General features: G+C 46.5%; 1 pseudogene across 1 annotated transcript in view; it reads left to right on the forward strand.

Annotated features, from left to right (window-relative positions):
* The first annotated feature begins 17,737 nt into the window (after window positions 1–17,737).
* The window catches only part of LOC306760679, a 29,843-nt pseudogene continuing 20,763 nt past the window's right edge, over window positions 17,738–26,817 (forward strand). Inside the window, exons 1-5 of the transcript XR_013771855.1 lie at window positions 17,738–17,899; window positions 20,030–20,261; window positions 20,345–20,430; window positions 20,503–20,711; window positions 23,028–23,145. The product of XR_013771855.1 is annotated as an uncharacterized misc_RNA (transcript). The remainder of the gene's footprint in view (window positions 17,900–20,029; window positions 20,262–20,344; window positions 20,431–20,502; window positions 20,712–23,027; window positions 23,146–26,817) is intronic.

Below are 26,817 nucleotides of genomic sequence, written 5' to 3' on the forward strand. Positions count from 1 at the left end.
GAACGGGAGACTCTCATCATGATGAGGTGGAACGGCAGATTCTCATCATGATGAGGTGGAACGGGAGATTCTCATGGTGATGAGGTGGAACGGGAGATTCTCATCATGATGAGGTGGAACGGGAGATTCTCATCATGATGAGGTGGAACGGGAGATTGTCATGGTGATGAGGCAGAACGGGAGATTCTCATCGTGATGAGGCGGAACGGGAGATTCTCATCATGATGAGGTGGAACAGGAGATTCTCATCATGATGAGGTGGAACGGGAGATTCTCATGGTGATGAGGTGGAACGGGAGATTGTCATGGTGATGAGGTGGAACGGGAGATTCTCATGGTGATGAGGTGGAACGGGAGATTCTCATCATGATGAGGTGGAACGGGAGATTCTCATCATGATGAGGTGGAACGGGAGATTCTCATGGTGATGAGGTGGAACGGGAGATTCTCATGGTGATGAGGTGGAACGGGAGATTCTCATCGTGATGAGGTGGAACGGGAGATTCTCATCATGATGAGGTGGAACGGGAGATTGTCATGGTGATGAGGCAGAACGGGAGATTCTCATGGTGATGAGGTGGAACGGGAGATTCTCTTCATGATGAGGTGGAACGGGAGATTCTCATCATGATGAGGTGGAACGAGAGATTCTCATCATGATGAGGTGGAACGGGAGATTCTCATCATGATGAGGTGGAACGGGAGATTCTCATGGTGATGAGGTGGAACGGGAGATTGTCATGGTGATGAGGTGGAACGAGAGATTCTCATCATGATGAGGTGGAACGGGAGATTCTCATCATGATGAGGTGGAACGGGAGATTCTCATGGTGATGAGGTGGAACAGGAGATTCTCATCATGATGAGGTGGAACGGGAGATTCTCATCATGATGAGGTGGAATGGGAGATTTCTCATGGTGATGAGGTGGAACGGGAGATTCTCATCATGATGAGGTGGAACGGGAGATTGTCATGGTGATGAGGTGGAACGGGAGATTGTCATGGTGATGAGGCAGAACGGGAGATTCTCATCATGATGTGGTGGAACGGGAGATTCTCATGGTGATGAGGTGGAACGGGAGATTCTCATCATGATGAGGTGGAACGGGAGATTGTCATGGTGATGAGGTGGAACGGGAGATTGTCATGGTGATGAGGTGGAACGAGAAATTCTCATCATGATGAGGTGGAACGGGAGATTCTCATCATGATGAGGTGGAACGGGAGATTCTCATCATGATGAGGTGGAACGGGAGATTCTCATGGTGATGAGGTGGAACGGGAGATTCTCATCGTGATGAGGTGGAACGGGAGATTGTCATGGTGATGAGGTGGAACGGGAGATTGTCATGGTGATGAGGCAGAACGGGAGATTCTCATCGTGATGAGGTGGAACGGGAGATTCTCATCATGATGAGGTGGAACGGGAGATTCTCATCATGATGAGGTGGAACGGGAGATTGTCATGGTGATGAGGCAGAACGGGAGATTCTCATGGTGATGAGGTGGAACGGGAGATTCTCTTCATGATGAGGTGGAACGGGAGATTCTCATCATGATGAGGTGGAACGGGAGATTCTCATGGTGAAGAGGTGGAACGGGAGATTCTCATCATGATGAGGTGGAACGGGAGATTCTCATGGTGATGAGGTGGAACGGGAGATTCTCATGGTGATGAGGTGGAACGGGAGATTCTCATCATGATAAGGTGGAACGGGAGATTGTCATGGTGATGAGGTGGAACGGGAGATTCTCATCATGATGAGGTGGAACGAGAGATTCTCATCATGATGAGGTGGAACGAGAGATTCTCATCATGATGAGGTGGAACGGGAGATTCTCATCATGATGAGGTGGAACGGGAGATTCTCATCATGATGAGGTGGAATGGGAGATTCTCATGGTGATGAGGTGGAACGGGAGATTCTCATCATGATGAGGTGGAACGGGAGATTCTCATCATGATGAGGTGGAACGGGAGATTCTCATCATGATGAGGTAGAACGGGAGATTGTCATGGTGATGAGGCAGAACGGGAGATTCTCATCGTGATGAGGCGGAACGGGAGATTCTCATCATGATGAGGCGGAACAGGAGATTCTCATCATGATGAGGTGGAACGGGAGATTGTCATGGTGATGAGGTGGAACGGGAGATTCTCATGGTGATGAGGTGGAACGGGAGATTCTAATCATGATGAGGTGGAACGGGAGATTCTCATCATGATGAGGTGGAACGGGAGATTGTCATGGTGATGAGGTGGAACGGGAGATTCTCATCATGATGAGGTGGAACGGGAGATTCTCATCATGATGAGGTGGAACGGGAGATTCTCATGGTGATGAGGTGGAACGGGAGATTCTCATGGTGATGAGGTGGAACGGGAGATTCTCATCATGATGAGGTGGAACGGGAGATTGTCATGGTGATGAGGTGGAACGGGAGATTGTCATGGTGATGAGGTGGAACGGAAGATTCTCTTCATGATGAGGTGGAACGGGAGATTCTCATCATGATGAGGTGGAACGAGAGATTCTCATCATGATGAGGTGGAACGGGAGATTCTCATGGTGATGAGGTGGAACGGGAGATTGTCATGGTGATGAGGTGGAACGGGAGATTGTCATGGTGATGTGGTGGAACGAGAGATTCTCATCATGATGAGGTGGAACGAGAGATTCTCATCATGATGAGGTGGAACGGGAGATTCTCATGGTGATGAGGTGGAACGGGAGATTGTCATGGTGATGAGGTGGAACGGGAGATTGTCATGGTGATGTGGTGGAACGAGAGATTCTCATCATGATGAGGTGGAACGAGAGATTCTCATCATGATGAGGTGGAACGGGAGATTCTCATCATGATGAGGTGGAACGAGAGATTCTCATCATGATGAGGTGGAACGGGAGATTCTCATGGTGATGAGGTGGAACGGGAGATTCTCATGGTGATGAGGTGGAACGGGAGATTGTCATGGTGATGTGGTGGAACGAGAGATTCTCATCATGATGAGGTGGAACGAGAGATTCTCATCATGATGAGGTGGAACGGGAGATTCTCATCATGATGAGGTGGAACGAGAGATTCTCATCATGATGAGGTGGAACGAGAGATTCTCATCATGATGAGGTGGAACGGGAGATTCTCATCATGATGAGGTGGAACGAGAGATTCTCATCATGATGAGGTGGAACGGGAGATTCTCATGGTGATGAGGTGGAACGGGAGATTCTCTTCATGATGAGGTGGAACGGGAGATTATCATCATGATGCGGTGGAACGAGAGATTCTCATGGTGATGAGGTGGAACGGGAGATTCTCATGGTGATGAGGTGGAACGGCAGATTCTCATCATGATGAGGTGGAACGGGAGATTCTCATGGTGATGAGGTGGAACGGGAGATTCTCATCATGATGAGGTGGAACGGGAGATTCTCATGGTGATGAGGTGGAATGGCAGATTCTCATCATGATGAGGTGGAACGGGAGATTCTCATGGTGATGAGGTGGAACGGGAGACTCTCATCATGATGAGGTGGAACGGCAGATTCTCATCATGATGAGGTGGAACGGGAGATTCTCATGGTGATGATGTGGTGGAACGGGAGATTCTCATGGTGATGAGGTGGAACGGGAGATTCTCTTCATGATGAAGTGGAACGGGAGATTCTCATCATGATGAGGTGGAACGGGAGATTCTCATGGTGATGAGGTGGAACGGGAGATTCTCATCATGATGAGGTGGAACGGGAGATTCTCATCATGATGAGGTGGAACGGGAGATTGTCATGGTGATGAGGCAGAACGGGAGATTCTCATCGTGATGAGGCGGAACGGGAGATTCTCATCATGATGAGGTGGAACAGGAGATTCTCATCATGATGAGGTGGAACGGGAGATTCTCATGGTGATGAGGTGGAACGGGAGATTGTCATGGTGATGAGGTGGAACGGGAGATTCTCATGGTGATGAGGTGGAACGGGAGATTCTCATCATGATGAGGTGGAACGGGAGATTCTCATCATGATGAGGTGGAACGGGAGATTCTCATGGTGATGAGGTGGAAAGGGAGATTCTCATGGTGATGAGGTGGAACGGGAGATTCTCATCGTGATGAGGTGGAACGGGAGATTCTCATCATGATGAGGTGGAACGGGAGATTGTCATGGTGATGAGGCAGAACGGGAGATTCTCATGGTGATGAGGTGGAACGGGAGATTCTCTTCATGATGAGGTGGAACGGGAGATTCTCATCATGATGAGGTGGAACGAGAGATTCTCATCATGATGAGGTGGAACGGGAGATTCTCATCATGATGAGGTGGAACGGGAGATTCTCATGGTGATGAGGTGGAACGGGAGATTGTCATGGTGATGAGGTGGAACGAGAGATTCTCATCATGATGAGGTGGAACGGGAGATTCTCATCATGATGAGGTGGAACGGGAGATTCTCATGGTGATGAGGTGGAACAGGAGATTCTCATCATGATGAGGTGGAACGGGAGATTCTCATCATGATGAGGTGGAATGGGAGATTTCTCATGGTGATGAGGTGGAACGGGAGATTCTCATCATGATGACGTGGAACGGGAGATTGTCATGGTGATGAGGTGGAACGGGAGATTGTCATGGTGATGAGGCAGAACGGGAGATTCTCATCATGATGTGGTGGAACGGGAGATTCTCATGGTGATGAGGTGGAACGGGAGATTCTCATCATGATGAGGTGGAACGGGAGATTGTCATGGTGATGAGGTGGAACGGGAGATTGTCATGGTGATGAGGTGGAACGAGAAATTCTCATCATGATGAGGTGGAACGGGAGATTCTCATCATGATGAGGTGGAACGGGAGATTCTCATCATGATGAGGTGGAACGGGAGATTCTCATGGTGATGAGGTGGAACGGGAGATTCTCATCGTGATGAGGTGGAACGGGAGATTGTCATGGTGATGAGGTGGAACGGGAGATTGTCATGGTGATGAGGCAGAACGGGAGATTCTCATCGTGATGAGGTGGAACGGGAGATTCTCATCATGATGAGGTGGAACGGGAGATTCTCATCATGATGAGGTGGAACGGGAGATTGTCATGGTGATGAGGCAGAACGGGAGATTCTCATGGTGATGAGGTGGAACGGGAGATTCTCTTCATGATGAGGTGGAACGGGAGATTCTCATCATGATGAGGTGGAACGGGAGATTCTCATGGTGAAGAGGTGGAACGGGAGATTCTCATCATGATGAGGTGGAACGGGAGATTCTCATGGTGATGAGGTGGAACGGGAGATTCTCATGGTGATGAGGTGGAACGGGAGATTCTCATCATGATAAGGTGGAACGGGAGATTGTCATGGTGATGAGGTGGAACGGGAGATTCTCATCATGATGAGGTGGAACGAGAGATTCTCATCATGATGAGGTGGAACGAGAGATTCTCATCATGATGAGGTGGAACGGGAGATTCTCATCATGATGAGGTGGAACGGGAGATTCTCATCATGATGAGGTGGAATGGGAGATTCTCATGGTGATGAGGTGGAACGGGAGATTCTCATCATGATGAGGTGGAACGGGAGATTCTCATCATGATGAGGTGGAACGGGAGATTCTCATCATGATGAGGTAGAACGGGAGATTGTCATGGTGATGAGGCAGAACGGGAGATTCTCATCGTGATGAGGCGGAACGGGAGATTCTCATCATGATGAGGCGGAACAGGAGATTCTCATCATGATGAGGTGGAACGGGAGATTGTCATGGTGATGAGGTGGAACGGGAGATTCTCATGGTGATGAGGTGGAACGGGAGATTCTAATCATGATGAGGTGGAACGGGAGATTCTCATCATGATGAGGTGGAACGGGAGATTGTCATGGTGATGAGGTGGAACGGGAGATTCTCATCATGATGAGGTGGAACGGGAGATTCTCATCATGATGAGGTGGAACGGGAGATTCTCATGGTGATGAGGTGGAACGGGAGATTCTCATGGTGATGAGGTGGAACGGGAGATTCTCATCATGATGAGGTGGAACGGGAGATTGTCATGGTGATGAGGTGGAACGGGAGATTGTCATGGTGATGAGGTGGAACGGAAGATTCTCTTCATGATGAGGTGGAACGGGAGATTCTCATCATGATGAGGTGGAACGAGAGATTCTCATCATGATGAGGTGGAACGGGAGATTCTCATCATGATGAGGTGGAACGGGAGATTCTCATCATGATGAGGTAGAACGGGAGATTGTCATGGTGATGAGGCAGAACGGGAGATTCTCATCGTGATGAGGCGGAACGGGAGATTCTCATCATGATGAGGCGGAACAGGAGATTCTCATCATGATGAGGTGGAACGGGAGATTGTCATGGTGATGAGGTGGAACGGGAGATTCTCATCATGATGAGGTGGAACGAGAGATTCTCATCATGATGAGGTGGAACGAGAGATTCTCATCATGATGAGGTGGAACGGGAGATTCTCATGGTGATGAGGTGGAACGGCAGATTCTCATCATGATGAGGTGGAACGGGAGATTCTCATGGTGATGAGGTGGAACGGGAGATTCTCATCATGATGAGGTGGAACGGGAGATTCTCATGGTGATGAGGTGGAACGGCAGATTCTCATCATGATGAGGTGGAACGGGAGATTCTCATGGTGATGAGGTGGAACGGGAGACTCTCATCATGATGAGGTGGAACGGCAGATTCTCATCATGATGAGGTGGAACGGGAGATTCTCATGGTGATGAGGTGGAACGGGAGATTCTCATCATGATGAGGTGGAACGGGAGATTCTCATCATGATGAGGTGGAACGGGAGATTGTCATGGTGATGAGGCAGAACGGGAGATTCTCATCGTGATGAGGCGGAACGGGAGATTCTCATCATGATGAGGTGGAACAGGAGATTCTCATCATGATGAGGTGGAACGGGAGATTCTCATGGTGATGAGGTGGAACGGGAGATTGTCATGGTGATGAGGTGGAACGGGAGATTCTCATGGTGATGAGGTGGAACGGGAGATTCTCATCATGATGAGGTGGAACGGGAGATTCTCATCATGATGAGGTGGAACGGGAGATTCTCATGGTGATGAGGTGGAACGGGAGATTCTCATGGTGATGAGGTGGAACGGGAGATTCTCATCGTGATGAGGTGGAACGGGAGATTCTCATCATGATGAGGTGGAACGGGAGATTGTCATGGTGATGAGGCAGAACGGGAGATTCTCATGGTGATGAGGTGGAACGGGAGATTCTCTTCATGATGAGGTGGAACGGGAGATTCTCATCATGATGAGGTGGAACGAGAGATTCTCATCATGATGAGGTGGAACGGGAGATTCTCATCATGATGAGGTGGAACGGGAGATTCTCATGGTGATGAGGTGGAACGGGAGATTGTCATGGTGATGAGGTGGAACGAGAGATTCTCATCATGATGAGGTGGAACGGGAGATTCTCATCATGATGAGGTGGAACGGGAGATTCTCATGGTGATGAGGTGGAACAGGAGATTCTCATCATGATGAGGTGGAACGGGAGATTCTCATCATGATGAGGTGGAATGGGAGATTTCTCATGGTGATGAGGTGGAACGGGAGATTCTCATCATGATGAGGTGGAACGGGAGATTGTCATGGTGATGAGGTGGAACGGGAGATTGTCATGGTGATGAGGCAGAACGGGAGATTCTCATCATGATGTGGTGGAACGGGAGATTCTCATGGTGATGAGGTGGAACGGGAGATTCTCATCATGATGAGGTGGAACGGGAGATTGTCATGGTGATGAGGTGGAACGGGAGATTGTCATGGTGATGAGGTGGAACGAGAAATTCTCATCATGATGAGGTGGAACGGGAGATTCTCATCATGATGAGGTGGAACGGGAGATTCTCATCATGATGAGGTGGAACGGGAGATTCTCATGGTGATGAGGTGGAACGGGAGATTCTCATCGTGATGAGGTGGAACGGGAGATTGTCATGGTGATGAGGTGGAACGGGAGATTGTCATGGTGATGAGGCAGAACGGGAGATTCTCATCGTGATGAGGTGGAACGGGAGATTCTCATCATGATGAGGTGGAACGGGAGATTCTCATCATGATGAGGTGGAACGGGAGATTGTCATGGTGATGAGGCAGAACGGGAGATTCTCATGGTGATGAGGTGGAACGGGAGATTCTCTTCATGATGAGGTGGAACGGGAGATTCTCATCATGATGAGGTGGAACGGGAGATTCTCATGGTGAAGAGGTGGAACGGGAGATTCTCATCATGATGAGGTGGAACGGGAGATTCTCATGGTGATGAGGTGGAACGGGAGATTCTCATGGTGATGAGGTGGAACGGGAGATTCTCATCATGATAAGGTGGAACGGGAGATTGTCATGGTGATGAGGTGGAACGGGAGATTCTCATCATGATGAGGTGGAACGAGAGATTCTCATCATGATGAGGTGGAACGAGAGATTCTCATCATGATGAGGTGGAACGGGAGATTCTCATCATGATGAGGTGGAACGGGAGATTCTCATCATGATGAGGTGGAATGGGAGATTCTCATGGTGATGAGGTGGAACGGGAGATTCTCATCATGATGAGGTGGAACGGGAGATTCTCATCATGATGAGGTGGAACGGGAGATTCTCATCATGATGAGGTAGAACGGGAGATTGTCATGGTGATGAGGCAGAACGGGAGATTCTCATCGTGATGAGGCGGAACGGGAGATTCTCATCATGATGAGGCGGAACAGGAGATTCTCATCATGATGAGGTGGAACGGGAGATTGTCATGGTGATGAGGTGGAACGGGAGATTCTCATGGTGATGAGGTGGAACGGGAGATTCTAATCATGATGAGGTGGAACGGGAGATTCTCATCATGATGAGGTGGAACGGGAGATTGTCATGGTGATGAGGTGGAACGGGAGATTCTCATCATGATGAGGTGGAACGGGAGATTCTCATCATGATGAGGTGGAACGGGAGATTCTCATGGTGATGAGGTGGAACGGGAGATTCTCATGGTGATGAGGTGGAACGGGAGATTCTCATCATGATGAGGTGGAACGGGAGATTGTCATGGTGATGAGGTGGAACGGGAGATTGTCATGGTGATGAGGTGGAACGGAAGATTCTCTTCATGATGAGGTGGAACGGGAGATTCTCATCATGATGAGGTGGAACGAGAGATTCTCATCATGATGAGGTGGAACGGGAGATTCTCATCATGATGAGGTGGAACGGGAGATTCTCATGGTGATGAGGTGGAACGGGAGATTGTCATGGTGATGAAGTGGAACGAGAGATTCTCATCATGATGAGGTGGAACGAGAGATTCTCATCATGATGAGGTGGAATGGGAGATTCTCATCATGATGAGGTGGAACGGGAGATTCTCATCATGATGAGGTGGAACGGGAGATTCTCATCATGATGAGGTGGAACGGGAGATTCTCATCGTGATGAGGTGGAACGGGAGATTGTCATGGTGATGAGGTGGAACGGGAGATTCTCATCATGATGAGGTGGAACGGGAGATTCTCATCATGATGAGGTAGAACGGGAGATTCTCATGGTGATGAGGTGGAACGGGAGATTCTCATCATCATGAGGTGGAACGGGAGATTGTCATGGTGATGAGGTGGAACGGGAGATTGTCATGGTGATGAGGCAGAACGGGAGATTCTCATCATGATGTGGTGGAACGGGAGATTCTCATGGTGATGAGGTGGAACGGGAGATTCTCATCATGATGAGGTGGAACGGGAGATTGTCATGGTGATGAGGTGGAACGGGAGATTGTCATGGTGATGAGGTGGAACGAGAGATTCTCATCATGATGAGGTGGAACGGGAGATTCTCATCATGATGAGGTGGAACGGGAGATTCTCATCATGATGAGGTGGAACGGGAGATTGTCATGGTGATGAGGTGGAACGGGAGATTCTCATGGTGATGAGGTGGAACGGGAGATTCTCATCATGATGAGGTGGAACGGGAGATTCTCATGGTGAAGAGGTGGAACGGGAGATTCTCATCATGATGAGGTGGAACGGGAGATTGTCATGGTGATGAGGTGGAACGGGAGATTCTCATGGTGATGAGGTGGAACGGGAGATTCTCATCATGATGAGGTGGAACGGGAGATTCTCATGGTGAAGAGGTGGAACGGGAGATTCTCATCATGATGAGGTGGAACGGGAGATTCTCATGGTGATGAGGTGGAACGGGAGATTCTCATGGTGATGAGGTGGAACGGGAGATTCTCATCATGATAAGGTGGAACGGGAGATTGTCATGGTGATGAGGTGGAACGGGAGATTCTCATCATGATGAGGTGGAACGAGAGATTCTCATCATGATGAGGTGGAACGAGAGATTCTCATCATGATGAGGTGGAACGGGAGATTCTCATCATGATGAGGTGGAACGGGAGATTCTCATCATGATGAGGTGGAATGGGAGATTCTCATGGTGATGAGGTGGAACGGGAGATTCTCATCATGATGAGGTGGAACGGGAGATTCTCATCATGATGAGGTGGAACGGGAGATTCTCATCATGATGAGGTAGAACGGGAGATTGTCATGGTGATGAGGCAGAACGGGAGATTCTCATCGTGATGAGGCGGAACGGGAGATTGTCATCATGATGAGGCGGAACAGGAGATTCTCATCATGATGAGGTGGAACGGGAGATTGTCATGGTGATGAGGTGGAACGGGAGATTCTCATGGTGATGAGGTGGAACGGGAGATTCTAATCATGATGAGGTGGAACGGGAGATTCTCATCATGATGAGGTGGAACGGGAGATTGTCATGGTGATGAGGTGGAACGGGAGATTCTCATCATGATGAGGTGGAACGGGAGATTCTCATCACAATGAGGTGGAACGGGAGATTCTCATGGTGATGAGGTGGAACGGGAGATTCTCATGGTGATGAGGTGGAACGGGAGATTCTCATCATGATGAGGTGGAACGGGAGATTGTCATGGTGATGAGGTGGAACGGGAGATTGTCATGGTGATGAGGTGGAACGGAAGATTCTCTTCATGATGAGGTGGAACGGGAGATTCTCATCATGATGAGGTGGAACGAGAGATTCTCATCATGATGAGGTGGAACGGGAGATTCTCATCATGATGAGGTGGAACGGGAGATTCTCATGGTGATGAGGTGGAACGGGAGATTGTCATGGTGATGAAGTGGAACGAGAGATTCTCATCATGATGAGGTGGAACGAGAGATTCTCATCATGATGAGGTGGAATGGGAGATTCTCATCATGATGAGGTGGAACGGGAGATTCTCATCATGATGAGGTGGAACGGGAGATTCTCATCATGATGAGGTGGAACGGGAGATTCTCATCGTGATGAGGTGGAACGGGAGATTGTCATGGTGATGAGGTGGAACGGGAGATTCTCATCATGATGAGGTGGAACGGGAGATTCTCATCATGATGAGGTAGAACGGGAGATTCTCATGGTGATGAGGTGGAACGGGAGATTCTCATCATCATGAGGTGGAACGGGAGATTGTCATGGTGATGAGGTGGAACGGGAGATTGTCATGGTGATGAGGCAGAACGGGAGATTCTCATCATGATGTGGTGGAACGGGAGATTCTCATGGTGATGAGGTGGAACGGGAGATTCTCATCATGATGAGGTGGAACGGGAGATTGTCATGGTGATGAGGTGGAACGGGAGATTGTCATGGTGATGAGGTGGAACGAGAGATTCTCATCATGATGAGGTGGAACGGGAGATTCTCATCATGATGAGGTGGAACGGGAGATTCTCATCATGATGAGGTGGAACGGGAGATTGTCATGGTGATGAGGTGGAACGGGAGATTCTCATGGTGATGAGGTGGAACGGGAGATTGTCATGGTGATGAGGCAGAACGGGAGATTCTCATCGTGATGAGGTGGAACGGGAGATTCTCATCATGATGAGGTGGAACGGGAGATTGTCATGGTGATGAGGTGGAACGAGAGATTCTCATCATGATGAGGTGGAACGGGAGATTCTCATCATGATGAGGTGGAACGGGAGATTCTCATCGTGATGAGGTGGAACGGGAGATTGTCATGGTGATGAAGTGGAACGGGAGATTGTCATCATGATGAGGTGGAACGGGAGATTCTCATCATGATGAGGTGGAACGGGAGATTCTCATCATGATGAGGTGGAACGGGAGATTCTCATCATGATGAGGTGGAATGGGAGATTCTCATGGTGATGAGGTGGAACGGGAGATTCTCATCATGATGAGGTGGAACGGGAGATTCTCATCATGATGAGGTGGAACGGGAGATTCTCATCATGATGAGGTAGAACGGGAGATTGTCATGGTGATGAGGCAGAACGGGAGATTCTCATCGTGATGAGGCGGAACGGGAGATTCTCATCATGATGAGGCGGAACAGGAGATTCTCATCATGATGAGGTGGAACGGGAGATTGTCATGGTGATGAGGTGGAACGGGAGATTCTCATGGTGATGAGGTGGAACGGGAGATTCTAATCATGATGAGGTGGAACGGGAGATTCTCATCATGATTAGGTGGAACGGGAGATTGTCATGGTGATGAGGTGGAACGGGAGATTCTCATCATGATGAGGTGGAACGGGAGATTCTCATCATGATGAGGTGGAACGGGAGATTCTCATCATGATGAGGTGGAACGGGAGATTCTCATGGTGATGAGGTGGAACGGGAGATTCTCATGGTGATGAGGTGGAACGGGAGATTCTCATCATGATGAGGTGGAACGGGAGATTGTCATGGTGATGAGGTGGAACGGGAGATTGTCATGGTGATGAGGTGGAACGGAAGATTCTCTTCATGATGAGGTGGAACGGGAGATTCTCATCATGATGAGGTGGAACGAGAGATTCTCATCATGATGAGGTGGAACGGGAGATTCTCATCATGATGAGGTGGAACGGGAGATTCTCATGGTGATGAGGTGGAACGGGAGATTGTCATGGTGATGAAGTGGAACGAGAGATTCTCATCATGATGAGGTGGAACGAGAGATTCTCATCATGATGAGGTGGAATGGGAGATTCTCATCATGATGAGGTGGAACGGGAGATTCTCATCATGATGAGGTGGAACGGGAGATTCTCATCATGATGAGGTAGAACGGGAGATTCTCATGGTGATGAGGTGGAACGGGAGATTCTCATCATCATGAGGTGGAACGGGAGATTGTCATGGTGATGAGGCAGAACGGGAGATTCTCATCATGATGTGGTGGAACGGGAGATTCTCATGGTGATGAGGTGGAACGGGAGATTCTCATCATGATGAGGTGGAACGGGAGATTGTCATGGTGATGAGGTGGAACGGGAGATTGTCATGGTGATGAGGTGGAACGAGAGATTCTCATCATGATGAGGTGGAACGGGAGATTCTCATCATGATGAGGTGGAACGGGAGATTCTCATCATGATGAGGTGGAACGGGAGATTCTCATGGTGATGAGGTGGAACGGGAGATTCTCATGGTGATGAGGTGGAACGGGAGATTGTCATGGTGATGAGGCAGAACGGGAGATTCTCATCGTGATGAGGTGGAACGGGAGATTCTCATCATGATGAGGTGGAACGGGAGATTGTCATGGTGATGAGGTGGAACGAGAGATTCTCATCATGATGAGGTGGAACGGGAGATTCTCATCATGATGAGGTGGAACGGGAGATTCTCATCGTGATGAGGTGGAACGGGAGATTGTCATGGTGATGAAGTGGAACGGGAGATTGTCATGGTGATGAGGCAGAACGGGAGATTCTCATCGTGATGAGGTGGAACGGGAGATTCTCATCATGATGAGGTGGAACGGGAGATTCTCATCATGATGAGGTGGAACGGGAGATTCTCATCATGATGAGGTGGAACGGGAGATTCTCATCGTGATGAGGTGGAACGGGAGATTGTCATGGTGATGAAGTGGAACGGGAGATTGTCATGGTGATGAGGCAGAACGGGAGATTCTCATCGTGATGAGGTGGAACGGGAGATTCTCATCATGATGAGGTGGAACGGGAGATTCTCATCATGATGAGGTGGAACGGGAGATTCTCATGGTGATGAGGTGGAATGGGAGATTCTCATGGTGATGAGGTGGAACGGGAGATTCTCATGGTGATGTGGTGGAACGGGAGATTCTCATGGTGATGAGGTGGAACGGGAGATTCTCATGGTGAAGAGGTGGAACGGGAGATTCTCTTCATGATGAGGTGGAACTGTGTGATGCTTCATGTCAACATGAAGTGAAATCTCTGAGGAATGTTACCCTCCTATTAAAGGTATCTTACCAAGAATAAAAAAGGAGACCAATATGGTACTAGAAAGTGGTTTAAAGGAAGAGTACACTGAATGTATATTCATCTTTTTAAACGCAGCATTTCTATTGCAAAGTCATGAATCTGATTTGTTCACATTAAAACTGAAAAAGTCCATTAAGTTCATGTTTTATGTCAGAAGCTGAAAAAGCAAAAATGTGTCAGAGTTTTGGACGCCGCAGCAGGTAATGTCTTCCTCCATCTCAGCTCAGTACCTGTTGTCAGGTAGGTCCCCGCCACATCCCAACCATTTCACCTGCCAATCAGATCCTGTGCTGCTGGACCCTTCATGCAGGTTTGGTACCAAATGTGTCACTGATCGCTGCTCTTTTCATTTCTCTCCCCTCTTATGTTTTGTCGTCTGTAAGGCCCGTTGGTCCAAATCTATGTAAGACAGGACATTGTGTGTGTCAGGTGTGTGTTTGGCTGGAAGGGAATTAAATTTTTTTTACAACTTTCCTGGGAAAACGCTGATAATACGCAGAATGCTGTTTGTTTTATGGACATACTGGAAAATGAACAACTGGAAAATAAATTGGCTTTTAACTGCAACTATCAGCGTCTGGACAGTTTCTGAACATCATCCACACCGGGTAAAGACGAGTCACCAAAGCTTCCGGATCTTAAAACTCCACTGGCTGAAAGTATCTGTCTGCTGCAGCTCTGTTGTGTCTTCAGCTGCTTCCAGGTTGTTGCATGATCGCTGCAGAGACGGCTCTGCAGCGATCATTCTGAGTCATTCTCTTCCTCTTCACAGGAAAACGCTAGAAACTGCCAGTTTTCCTCCCTTCTCTTTCATGGAGCGTAATGATGGAGTCTCTTCTGCTCTGCTCGCTGCATGCAGGTTAAAGATGCAGTTTTCTGTCACTCTGCAGGGGTTATGTGAACACCTCTCCACTTCTCCATTTGAAGCTGCCAGTGTTGCACAGCAGATTAATAAAGCTTGTCTCCTTCAGGTCACCATGACACAGCTTTCTGATGGTTTTGTCCCTGGACTTTAAGACTTTCATGGTTTTCTGAGAAGAATAAAGACAACAAATACGATGGAAAATAATTATTCTTGGCAAATTTCAAGGAAACAGTCAGTAATATATCCAGAATATAAATGTTTGTCTTTATGATATGACACATCTAAATATGAAGGAAGAGTCTTCGACATCATTATCACAAAGGATACATAGAAACCCTTCATGTGACACCATTTTTAATCATCATGAATCCTTTGTTGTCTATTTTTTCACACTTGAAATAAATAAATAACTAATAACCTTTGATCTAAAAAGTGTTTATTCCAGAAACACAAATCCCAGCATGTCAGTGTGCACGTCATATTTAATAAATGCCACTGATCCCACAGCTGAACATGCTGATGACTTTGCTGTTTGCAAACCTGAGCATGCTCAGTGAAGAATGTTCCACAACTCGATCAATGCTGCAAATTTAGGCATCAATACCAGATAAATCTACGGTCGCTGATACCAATACAGATACAGATACATATAACAATACCGATACTGATACCAATACAGATACAGATACATATAACAATACCGATACTGATACCAATACTGATACAGATACAGATAGTGATACAGATAGTGATACAGATTATGATAACGATACCAATAATGATACTGATACTGATACTTTTGGCTTGAAAGGGCACAATCTTTAAATGATTTTTCTTCTTTGATGATTGGTTATAATTATGATCAAAATTAAACACTTTTGTGGAACATTTTATTGACCGTCTGAATGACAGAACTGAGAAATTTAAATTCAGCCTTTTTTTGTTCGTGAACAATAGAACAAATGAATAAAATATCTGTTTTTCCCTTTTATAACACACAACTGTTTGAGAAAAACAACGTCAATAAACAAAAGCAAAACCTAGCATTTTTTGGCTTTTAATCCCCAAAGCCCTCTGCAAGATCAATATCGATATCATCATGCTGGTATCGATCGATACAGGTGTTGATCCTCTCAGCACTGGTTTAGTTTTAAGCTTCATGCAAAACCTGAATCAGGTCCCATTTAATCTATATAGGAAAAGTTCTGTGTTCTGTCTTCCTTCAGTCTGGTTTTAACTTGTCTTTTCATTTACTCCGTTTTACCACCTTTTAAAAGCACAAATCCATTTCTTCAGAAGTAAATTATTATTTTATTTACTGGATATTTTAGTCATTGACAATATTTACAAAAATTGATAATCAATAACTTTTAGAGTTTAAGATTTGAGCTTTAATTTATCTGTCATCTCTCAGACAAATGCCACAAATATCTTATTTCTTAAAAGTAACTCTTTATTTCTCTGTCAAACCTTTGAGGTTTTTTCCACTGATGAAAAAAATTATTCTGGTGTCAGCCTTCAGACTTTATCTCTGAGAAATAATAAAACTAACATTTCTTTTAGGTGTCTAATACAGAAAATAACTGTTTTATGTTGTTTTCTTTTGTTTATCCTGAAAACAATTACATCACTTGTTCAAGCTGGCATTAAGTGTTGTAACTTGTATAATTACAGAGAGAGGACTGAAGATAACTGAGTGGAAATAGAAAAATAAAAAAAAGGAAAAATAAAAAGATAAATTAATCAGTTTAGGGTTTTTTTATTTCCTTTTTTCCAAGCAGTTTTAGATCTTTAGGCTTGTATACAACCCAAAAGGTTGTACATTTTTCCCTGATGTGCTTTTGACCACTGAAAATATAATTTCAGCATTTTATGAAAAGAAACTTTTTCTTATAAAAATTAATCTAATAATGCTGAACACAGCCGTAGTGGCCAAAAGCTGAGAAAATGATCTGAAAGAACAGACAGTCCTTTATGATAACATGCAAGAATAAAAAAAAAAACATCAGGGAATAAACTCCTTTCCTCTCCATCATCATCATCTTCACCGCGGGGCTCGTCTTACGAAAGGAAGGCGGGACAAGATGACAACAAGGTGCGCTGATTGGTTCTTTTCCCAGTAGACATACAAACTGACCAATCACCGGGCCCAGCTGCCGCTGTGATTTTGCTATCTGTCAGACTTTCATAACTTTGTATTAAACCACAGATCTGTTCCACTCTTAACCAGTTAGCATGAAGGAGGGACTTTGCAAGGTAAATTTTTTTAGCACCTAATGTTAATATCCATTTTAATTACCACGAACTGTTATTTATTTAATTTTTGTATTTAACTAGTTATTAATAATTCTTGTGTTGTTCTGTCTTTCTTCCCTCCTTCCTTCCTGTAAGTAAAAGCTTGTGGAGACTGCTTTGTTAGTAAAAGTGCATTGTTGCATGTGGTGAAAGTCCAAATGCAGGGTTATATTTTGGCAAACTGTGCAGATCCTCCTTCTGCATCTTGCCTTCCAGATGTCCAGAGAACAGCTGGCTGTGCAGCGGGTCAGGAAATCCTTCGAAACAGGGAAAAGCAAAGCTGTGGAGTACAGGATCCAGCAGCTGAAGAGGCTGCAGAGCTTCGTCTGGGAGAGGAAGAAAGACATCGCAGATGCCCTGAAGAAGGATCTCAACAAGGTCTGATAATAACATGCAAACTTCTTTTAAAATCATGTAAAGAGACGAGACACAGTCACTAAATAATGGTGGGAAATGCAGGGAAACTGGAAACGAAAGCACAATATTGGACTGTTTTTTATCCGTTCTTCTAAAGAAATGTCATGATGTTCCTGCAAGATAATGATACAAACAAAGCAGACCAAACAGGCTTGGTATGAACCTTCAGAGGTCACAATCCTTGACCTTTAAAACAAACCATACAAATTTAACGGGAGTGAATTATAAAAATGTTTATTTTGCATGACCGGAATCGGATTGTTCCCTCCTGGATGGGAAGCAAACAGAACATTCTCCAGTGAAGTGAGGGAGTACTGCTGTTGCTTATCAGGTGCTGAGCGAGCTGAAGGTTAAACTGATGGTGAGACTTTGTCTCCTTTGTTTGGGACGTTGTGTAAAATGTCTGGAAAAACAAAGCAGATGTTGCAGAACTGGGTTTTATCCGCAACACAGATAGAGGAAGAAAAATTACTGACTCTTGTTGAATTTAATAACCTCTAATAGGTTTTCTGTGTTGTTATTGATAAAATATTAGTTTATGAGAGTTTCAAATCACTGCAATCTGTTTTTCTTTACATTTCATGCAGTTTTATATCCTACTTGTACAGTCCTAAAGCAGCTGGGACTTTATTCTAAATCTAATCAGGTCATATTTTCCTCCCAGTTGGAGATAAACATCATATCAGCTGATGAAATGGAGACATTTTATCATTTGATGGTAAATGTGAGCTGATTGTGAATCTGCTGAAGTCCATGTAACTTCTGAGGTCTGTTCCAGTGTGGCTTTCAGCCTTCTGCCAGAGTTTTCTCCTTTTCCATTCACTCCAATACTTGAGCTTTTCAAGCCAGCAGGAGACTCCATGTTGGTTTAAACCAATAAATAAGCACAATAAGAAAGCAAACAGAGTAAATAACCAGTGAGAGTTTAAAAAGGTTTGCTTCAAGTCTGTTAGGAGTCCACAACACCGTGTCAGAGCGCCGCGCTTCCTCCGCTTCTTCTGGTGAAAACAGACGTTGTTCAGAACATTTCTGCAGCTTAAAGTGCAGCTTGGGATGTTTCAGACTTCTTCCAGATCTGTCGTCATCTTTGGTTGTAAATGTGTGCATGGACCACAGCTCAGGCCGCCACGCGGCTCGTAAAGCCAACTGATGGTGAATCCAGATGAAAGCTAACGAATGGAAAGTGCTACGAGAGGGAATGGTTGTCCAGAAGTCTCAGGATGTGGTCCCTCTGTGGTGCGTTCAGGTGCAGCCTGCTACTCGTACAGAGTGACGGTACAGTAACACAGAGCTGAGATCCGCCGGTCCACACTGGCCTTGTCTGCAGGAAGCAAACAAAGAAACAAGCTTTAAAAACAAAATCTGTGACGTTAAAATGATCTGAACGGATCTTTTCATCCTTCATTAAAATGTTTCAGGTTTGATCATTAATAGAAATTCATTCAAACGTTTCTTTTCCATTTACAGACTAGAAAGTTGGGACGCTGTAATAAATGTGAATAAAACCAGAATTTTTTTCCTCCCAGTAGAAGATAAACATCCTGTCAGGTGATGGAACGGAGACGTTTTATCATCTGATGGAAAACATGAATCTGATGCAGAAACATGTAAAAAGTTGGAACAGGAGCAACAAAAGGCGAATCAGGAGGAATCAGGAGGAATCTCTGTGTGCTGGGGACAGGGCTGCGTGCTGGTGATGAATCAGACATTCTGTACTGGAAACCAGTGCATGGACTCAGGAAGCTTCCAGAAACCAGTGTTCATTGTGAAGAGGATCCAGACTGGTGAATCTCTGTCCAACTTTCCACCTGAGAGGCTCTGCTTCTCTGAAATGCTCCCTTTAAACCCAGTCAGGCTTCTGACCTGTTCTAGTTTTGTTTTATTTTACATGTCATCCTTTACATTTATTTACATTAAAATTGCTTGGATTTAATAATATTTATTTATGTACGTATGATTACTCCTGGCATTGCATTTATGGACAGATTGCGTCATCTGGTGCAGACTACAGAGTTGTGATGATGAAGATGAGTTTCTGCAGGACAAATGGACGTAGACGGGAGAGAAATGGTGGTTTTGTTGCGTCTGCAGAGCGAACTCGGAGGAGAGCTGTTTGAGACGATGGTCCTGGAGGCGGAGCTGAAGCTGGCTATAGAAAGAGTTAAAGAGTGGGCGGCTCCTCGTCCGGTAGGCAGGAACCTCCTGACTTTATCAGACGAGGTCTACATCCAGCCAGAGCCCCTGGGGGTGGTGCTCATCATCGGGCCCTGGAACTACCCCTGGACCCTCACCCTGCTGCCGCTGGTTGGAGCCATCGCTGCAGGTAAAGTCCTACTGATGGGACCGCTCAGCAGGTCTGTGTTTTTGGTAAAAAATGTCAAATGTTTCCATGTTTTCACCTTCCAGGCAATGCAGCTGTAATAAAACCATCTGATATCAGCACCAACTCCACTAAGGTCATGGAGGACTACCTCCCTCACTACATAGACCGGGTAGGGCTCCATCCCCGTCTCAGATCCGCTCTCATCCTCCCAGACTGGTACTGATGGGAGCCTTCTCCGTAGGAGATGTACCCGGTGGTGGCGGGGGGAGTTCCAGAGACCCAGGAGCTGCTGAAGCAGAGGTTTGACCACATTTTCTACACAGGCAGCACCACAGTGGGCAAACTGGTGATGGAAGCAGCCGCTCGCCACCTCACCCCAGTGACACTGGAACTGGGAGGGAAGAGTCCCTGTTTCATCGACAAGAACTGTGACATCGCTATCGCCTGTCGGTCAGTTTCCTCTCATCTATCTACACCCCCACCCCTCCACCCGACCCAATGCTTCTTTTCCTGGTTGTCTTGGATTCCCATCTGCAATATAAACACATTAATGGGAGGAATTCTGGATATATTCTCCTCAGTGGGAGTTGTCAGTACTTTCAACTCTTCCCATCCTTCATCAGGCTCATTCATCTCCTTCACCATGGTTCTGCTGCTGTTCATTGATCATTAATTCATGCATGAATTAATGAAAAAACAATAAAACCTTTTATAAAATACAATATTTTACCTCTACAGACATAATTTTATTATTTATTTTGATGTATTCTATAAAATATTTATAAAATATATATAATCATAACTATATTATGTAAATCTTTTAGAAAACATGGCTGTACAATTATCTTTTCCTATTTATCACAAAGGCAAACTTGCTTATTTACATTTTGTTCAATTATAATATATTTATTTATTCTGGGTGGAAACGTATTAAATGACTCACTAAAATCCACTGATGTGGTTTATTTACAAAAACACCATCGTCGTTCATGAATATGCAAGACAACAGCTTGTAAACAGTCCGCTGTACGGCCACTGTGCATGAAAGGGTTAAAGAGGAGAAATACTATTTTAACTCTTTAAAGTCAAACCCATAAAAACAAGGTTAAGAAAAGTCCAACTGTCTGAATATGAGGTCTTCATTTGACCGAAAATGTACCAAATATTACAGGAAAGTTTTTACCGTACAGTGATGCAAAATGCAAAAGAACTGTAGGTATCACATGCAACACGTTGGTCTGCGGACTAATTCTCATTTTTCTTCACTTATTAGCTCATCCAGTTTAGCTTTCACTTAGTTATTTAATTAGGTGTTAGTTGATTTATTTCTATCATTATTCATTTTTTTTAATTCAACTCTGTTTATGAACCTTTTCGTTCTGCTTTTTATTGATCTTTTTAAATGAACTATTTTGAAATAGTTCTATTTTTTTTTATTTAAATATTCTCCTCTGGTATTTACCTCACGGGGGTCCTTCCCGTTGGAGCTCTGCCTGCTCTATCTGTTGGGTTCATTGCTGATGTGAAGGTCTGGGCAGCCGAGGTCCCTTAAGGCCCGTTTCTCTTCCATTAAAGGTAGGGTAGGAGATCCTAGAAGAACAGTTTGAGCAAGATACATTTTGAAAATATATAATTCAGTCCAAGTCCAAACCCCTTCAGCAGACTGGGGGGAGGACAAATGGCAGCTGAGTGTGACAGACATGAATGGGTAAGATTGGATGGTGTTTTTTCTGTCCTGTCCGTTCCACGTGTTTGAGCATTTAATTAGTTGGTTGCAGTTGGATGTGACGGGGATTTTAAGTCATGTAGTAAAAGACACTCCTGGAAAACATGTCTTTTACTTTCTTTAATTGGGACGTCTGTTTCAAACGTCATATCTCACCGTCCCCATACCTCCATGCAGCTTTTACGTTGCCATGCGTACTTTAGTTCATCCACTAGTGGGCAGTGTTGAGTTCACGTCTGTGTTTTGACACCACTTGGCAGCAGTAATGTAGAATTATAAAGTTGTTTATAACCGCACAAAAACACCACAAAAAGAAGCCTAAAACCAGTTTGTTGTTGTTTACTTCAACTTCTTCTTCTGTTGCTTTTTCATTTGCCAGTTTCTGCAACATCTTCTACCTGTCCCTCTTCTTTTTCTCTGGTTTGTTCATTTTACTGGCGGTGTGTTAGTTATACCGCTCAACACTGCCTCTCGTGGTTTCCAGTGGTATTGCTCTGTTTTCTGCATCTAGTGTCAGAGAGCGAAGCTCCTTGAAAACGGAGCAAATTACATGAGTAACCGACGCAGGACATGAACAAAACTGTCCATCTGCGTATCTTCTTCATGCAGCATAAATGGGTCTTCTATTGTTTTGGCCTGTTCTGGAAGGTTGCCATGGAGACAAGCTCTTTGGTCATGGGTGGGGTGGATTTTAGTGTGGATAGACCCCAGGTTATCGTTTCCTCACCTGTTTTTTTTTATGGTTTCATTTAGTTTGTTTGGTGAGGTTATGATTTGGTGTGTGTGGTTTGATTTATTTTATTTATTTCCAGGGCGTGTGATATATTGATTTTTGTTTTTATCATGTAAAGCACTTTGTGTTGCTATTATGCATAAAAATACCTTTATAAATAAAGTTTGATTTAATTTATCGTCACAAGACAACTGCAAACTTTCCATCCCAAAAAAATGTCTGGATCATGACAAGGGTTCAGTTTCTACATGGAAAATGTCTGTTTGTGTTTCACAACATCGGTGTTGTGTCTTCTCTTCACATGCAGCCGCATCACATGGGGGAAGTTTATCAACTGCGGTCAGACGTGCATCGCTCCTGATTACGTCATGTGTGAGTCTTCCATCCAGAACAGAGTCCTGGAAGAGATTAAGAAGTCTGTAAAGGTCAGTTTCAGATGGAAAATGTTGCACAGTGCATGGTGCACAAATGCACTGTGCAACACGACACAGAACACATAGAAACATAACGATCTTCACAATGTTTGCTTTGCTTTTGTCAGGCATGTATGTTTTGGGTGTCACCATCCTGCAGGTTTTATATCAGGGGTGTCCAACGTCGGTCCTCGCCGTCCTGCAAGTTTTCAATGTTTCCCTGCTCCAACACACCTGACTGCCTTCTATCTGTACTTTAAATCATTTAGGTAAATAAGGACAGAATTATGCATTTATGAGGAAGGTATATGTTTTAAAACATTAACTCTGTCAGAAATTAAATAACTTATTTCTTCTTTACACACGGTTACTAAAGTTTAATCTCTTCCATTTGTGTTGCTGCACAAGTTTATCATGCAAAATTTTTATTTGTTAATTTACTAAAACCACAAAGAAGCAGGAATCCTCCTGATGTGAGTATTTTTTCTGCCAGAATATGAATATGTATATCCTAGAATCCAGCTGAATATCTCTGCAGGCGGTTTGTTTTCACCGCTGTCTCTTATAAATGATCAAAATTACTTTAAGCCACAAGTCAACGTAGTTTGGTGTTTGTCCTCCACGTGATGACTAAGTACTTTATTGTTCGATAAATAAGTAAAGTAATCTTTAGAATGAGTATTCTGATCCTAAAAGAATTATAATACTGGGTCAGCTCCAGTATACATGACATCACCTTTATATTATGAGGTACATAAGCTTCGGTTGTAATAAACAGGATCACTAGCAGGCCTTTGGTGACCCCCAGGCCTCTTGGGGACATGGTGATACTCATTGTTGTGTTCCAGATCAAAACCATTAGAAACGTCAGAACTAAGGTAAAAGTAATGGGGTATTTACTTCTTCTTAACTGAAAGTAATCATGTAAACTCCTAAACTACGGGTGGAGTCGAGCTCTTCAGCTGGACCCATGCTGGACCCATGCTGGACTCATGTTGGACCCATGCTGGACTCATGTTGGACCCATGCTGGACTCATGTTGGACCCATGCTGGACTCATGTTGGACCCATGCTGGACTCATGTTGGACCCATGCTGAACTCATGCTGGACCCATGCTGGACTCATGCTGGACCCATGCTGAACTCATGCTGGACCCATGTTGGACCCATGTTGGACCCATGCTGGACCCATGTTGGACCCATGCTGGACTCATGTTGGACCCATGCTGGACTCATGTTGGACCCATGCTGAACTCATGCTGGACCCATGCTGGACTCATGTTGGACCCATGCTGGACTCATGTTGGACCCATGCTGAACTCATGCTGGACCCATGTTGGACCCATGTTGGACCCATGCTGGACCCATGTTGGACCCATGCTGGACCCATGTTGGACCCATGTTGGACCCATGCTGGACTCCTGTTGGACCCATGTTGGACCCATGCTGGACCCATGTTGGACCCATGCTGGACCCGTGCTGGACCCATGCTGGACTCCTGTTGGACTCATGCTGGACTCATGCTGGACCCATGCTGGACCCATGCTGGACCCATGTTGGACTGCTGTTGGACTCATGCTGGACCCATGCTGGACCCATGCTGGACCCATGTTGGACCCATGCTGGACCCATGCTGGACCCATGTTGGACCCATGTTGGACCCATGCTGGACCCATGCTGGACCCATGCTGGACTCATGCTGGACCCATGCTGGACCCATGTTGGACTCATGCTGGACTCATGCTGGACCCATGCTGGACCCATGCTGGACTCATGTTGGACCCATGCTGGACTCATGTTGGACCCATGCTGGACTCACGTTGGACCCATGCTGGACCCATGCTGGACTCATGTTGGACCCATGTTGGACCCATGCTGGACCCATGTTGGACCCATGTTGGACTCCTGTTGGACTCATGCTGGACCCATGTTGGTCCCATGTTGGACCCATGCTGGACCCATGTTGGACTCATGCTGGACCCATGCTGGACTCACGTTGGACCCATGCTGGACCCATGTTGGACCCATGCTGGACCCATGTTGGACCCATGTTGGACCCATGCTGGACCCATGTTGGACCCATGTTGGACCCATGCTGGACCCATGTTGGACCCATGCTGGACCCATGCTGGACCCATGCTGGACTCCTGTTGGACTCATGCTGGACTCATGCTGGACCCATGCTGGACCCATGCTGGACCCATGTTGGACTCCTGTTGGACTCATGCTGGACCCATGTTGGACCCATGCTGGACCCATGCTGGACCCATGTTGGACTCCTGTTGGACCCATGTTGGACCCATGCTGGACCCATGCTGGACTCATGCTGGACCCATGCTGGACCCATGCTGGACTCACGTTGGACCCATGCTGGACCCATGCTGGACTCATGTTGGTCCCATGTTGGTCCCATGTTGGACCCATGCTGGACCCATGCTGGACCCATATTGGACCCATGCTGGACCCATGCTGGACTCATGTTGGACCCATGCTGGACCCATGCTGGACTCATGCTGGACCCATGCTGGACCCATGCTGGACTCACGTTGGACCCATGCTGGACCCATGCTGGACTCCTGTTGGACTCATGCTGGACTCATGCTGGACCCATGCTGGACCCATGCTGGACCCATGCTGGACTCATGTTGGACCCATGTTGGATCCATGTTGGACCCATGCTGGACCCATGTTGGACCCTTGTCGAACCCATGTTGGTCCCATGTTGGACCCATGCTGGACCCATGCTGGACTCATGCTGGACCCATGTTGGACCCATGCTGGACCCATGTTGGACCCATGCTGGACCCATGTTGGACCCATGTTGGACCCATGCTGGACCCATGCTGGACTCATGCTGGACCCATGCTGGACTCACGTTGGACCCATGCTGGACCCATGCTGGACCCATGCTGGACTCATGCTGGACCCATGCGGGACCCATGTTGGACCCATATTGGACCCATGCTGGACTCATGTTGGACCCATGCTGGACCCATGCTGGACTCATGCTGGACCCATGTTGGACCCATGCTGGACCCATGTTGGACCCATGCTGGACCCATGCTGGACCCATGCTGGACCCATGTTGGACTCATGCTGGACCCATGCTGGACTCACGTTGGACCCATGTTGGACCCGTGCTGGACCCATGTTGGACCCATGCTGGACCCATGTTGGACCCATGTTGGACTCATGCTGGACCCATGCTGGACCCATGCTGGACTCATGTTGGACTCATGCTCGACCCATGTTGGACCCATGTTGGACTCATGCTCGACCCATGCTGGACCCATGCTGGACCCATGTTGGACCCATGCTGGACCCATACTGGACCCATGCTGGACCCATGTTGGACTCATGCTCGACCCATGCTGGACCCATGCTGGACCCATGTTGGACTCATGTTGGACTCATGCTCGACCCATGTTGGACCCATGTTGGACTCATGCTCGACCCATGCTGGACCCATGCTGGACCCATGCTGGACCCATGCTGGACTCATGCTGGACCCATGCTGGACCCATGTTGGACCCATGTTGGACTCATGCTCGACCCATGCTGGACCCATGCTGGACCCATGTTGGACCCATGCTGGACCCATGTTGGACCCATGCTGGACCCATGCTGGACTCATGCTGGACCCATGCTGGAGTCACGTTGGACCCATGCTGGACCCATGCTGGA

Source organism: Telmatherina bonti (genome assembly GCF_933228915.1).
Source record: "Telmatherina bonti genome assembly, chromosome: 9".
Classification (NCBI taxonomy): domain Eukaryota; kingdom Metazoa; phylum Chordata; class Actinopteri; order Atheriniformes; family Telmatherinidae; genus Telmatherina; species Telmatherina bonti.